Raw genomic sequence first — 2,688 nt, 5'->3', positions numbered from 1 at the left:
GTACCACTATCAGTCTTAATCATCTGGAGAGCCAAACATATGACATAGATTAGTTCCAGTTGCCATAACCATGTGGCCAGAGTTAAGTGATTAGAAGTACAGAACATAAGAAGAAAAAGTGTCAGTTTGCAATGAAGCATCACCAATAGCCCTGAGAAAGAATGAAAGGTTCGTTAAATTCAATCTGCTAGCAGTAGATGGGCGTAACACTCCATGCAGTGTGACATCTCTCATTAGGAGACAAATGCGTTAAAGAGAAAGTTGCAAGGGAAATTAGAAAATACTTTAGGGTGAAAGAAAATGAAAACACAACATTCCAAACTTGTTGAATGTAGAGACAGCAGTACTGAGAGAGAAGTTTCTATCTGTTAATGCCTATATTAAAAAAGAAGATCTCAAATCGATAACCTAAACTCCCACCTTAAACTCCCTCCTTCCTTCTATTTGCTTTGTGGAATTGGGGCAGATTTCTGTTGGGGCAGAACCTGTGGGGACAGTCACAACATAGGATGACCCCAACTGCCACAGTAAATGGAAGGATATAACAAAGAGGAGACTGGAAAGTGATGAAATAGACAATGAAAAAAAAGATGATATTTAAAACTCAAAAGTCAATTATTTAAAATATCTACAAAATTGACAAAACTTTATTTAGGCTGATCAAGAAAAAAAAAATAAAGCAGATTCACATTTCTAAAATCAGGAAAGAAAGAGGGTACATAACTATTGACCTTACAGAAATAATGGTGTTTGCTTTGGCAGTACATATACTAAAATTGGAATGATATAGAGAAGGTCAGCATGGCCCATGCACGACGATGACATGCCTAGTCACATAATGGTAAAGAGTTAATTCCATAAGAAGACCTAACTATTCTAAATATATATGGACCTAACAAAGGAGCACCCAGATTCATAAAGCAAGTTTTTAAAGACCTTCAAAAAGACTTAGACTCCCACTCAATAATAGTGGGAGACTTCAACACCCTGCTGACAGTATTAGATCATCAAGTCAGAAAATTAACAAAGGTGTTGAAGATCTGAATTCAACACTGGACTAAATGGACCTGACAGACATCTACAGAACTCACCACCCCAAAACAAAAGAATATGCATTCTGCTCATTGCCACATGGCGCATACTCTAAAATGATCACACAATTGGACATAAAACAATCCTCAGCAAATGCAAAAGAACCAAAATTATACCAGCCACTCTGTAGGACCACAGCACAATAAAAACAGAATTCAATACTAAAAAAATTGCTCAAAAGCATACAATTATATGTAAATTAGATGACTTGCTCCTGAATGATATTTGAGTAAATAATGAAATTAAGGTGGAAATCAAGAAACTCTTTGAAACTAATAAGAACAAAAATACAACATACCAGAATCTCTGGGACACAGGTAAGGCAGTGTGAAGAGGGAAATTTATAGCAGTAACTGTCCCTATCAAACAGTTAGAAAGACCTAAAATTAACACCCTAATATCACAACTAAAAGAACTAGGGAAACAAGAGCAATCCAATTCCAAAACTAGCAGAACAAGATATGACCAAAATCAGAGCTGAACTGAAGGAGAGTGAGGTGTGAGAAAGTATTCAAAAGAACAATGAATCCAGGAGCTGATCTAAAATAAATAAATAAAAATAAGATAGACTACTAGCTAGACTAATAAAGAATAAAAGAGATATCCAAATAAACACAATTAGAAATGCAAAGGGTATATTATCACTGACCCGACAGAAATAAAAATAACAACTGGAGACTATGATGAATAACTCTATGCACAAAAATAGAATACCTAGAAGAGATGTATAAATCCTGGACATATGCTGAAATACCCTAGCTTGGCTATAATGAATACATTTTAAACAATCCTGCTAACTCCATGTTGCCCACCCTGAGCTATGTAGGGCATTCTGTTCCAAAAGCTTGAGGTCTGAGACACCTGGCATCTTTGTAACCATTTTTCTGAGAAACAGGGCCCATCGGCCCTGTACATCCTGTATCTGCAACTGCGTAACTATTATCCCACACTGCTACCCCACATCCTGAGTAAAAAAACAATTTTAAGTAGAACTTTTTGTTAGGCACCCCCTTCTCCCCTAATCTGCTCCTTCTGCTTCTGTAATAATCTGCTTACTGCCCCCGACCCTAAACTGGTATAAAAATGTTGACCGCCCTTTGTTCTTGGCTGAGAGGTTTGAGCTCTAGCTGATTCTCAGACACCAGCATAAAGGTGGACTCTCAACAAACTCAGTGGATGGCACTTCTATTTAAATTCGCTCGGGTAGAACAATACATCCTCCCAAGACTGAAGGAGGAAGAAGTTGAATACCTTAAGAGATGAATAACAAGTTCCAAAATTGAATCAGTAATAAATAGTCTACCAACCTAAAAAAAGTCCAGGACCAGACAGCTTTACAACTGAATTCTACCAGTTGTATAAAGAAGAGTTGGTACCATTCCTATGGAAACTATTTTTTTAAAATGAGAAGGGACTCCTCCTCAACTCATTTGATGAGGCCAGCATTGTTCTGATACCAAAACCTTGCAGAGACACAACGAAAAGCAAAAGCTTCAGGCCAATATCCTTGAAGAATATCAGCACAAAAATCTTCAACAAAGTATGAGCAAACCAAATCTAGCAGCATATCAAGAAACTAATCCACCACAATCAAGT

General features: G+C 37.0%; 1 non-coding gene across 1 annotated transcript; it reads left to right on the top strand.

Moving 5' to 3' along the window:
• The first annotated feature begins 746 nt into the window (after window positions 1–746).
• LOC135271838 (U6 spliceosomal RNA) lies at window positions 747–854 on the top strand. Its single transcript, XR_010339970.1, has one exon. It is a non-coding gene; the product is annotated as a U6 spliceosomal RNA (small nuclear RNA).
• Window positions 855–2,688: the final 1,834 nt, after the last annotated feature.

This window comes from Aotus nancymaae, unplaced genomic scaffold (genome assembly GCF_030222135.1).
Source record: "Aotus nancymaae isolate 86718 unplaced genomic scaffold, 86718_ANA_hifiasm-v0.15.2.pri h1tg000092l, whole genome shotgun sequence".
In the NCBI taxonomy this organism is placed as follows: domain Eukaryota; kingdom Metazoa; phylum Chordata; class Mammalia; order Primates; family Aotidae; genus Aotus; species Aotus nancymaae.
Note: the sequence above shows the minus strand (reverse complement) of the source record. Positions and strands in the feature narration are given on the sequence as shown.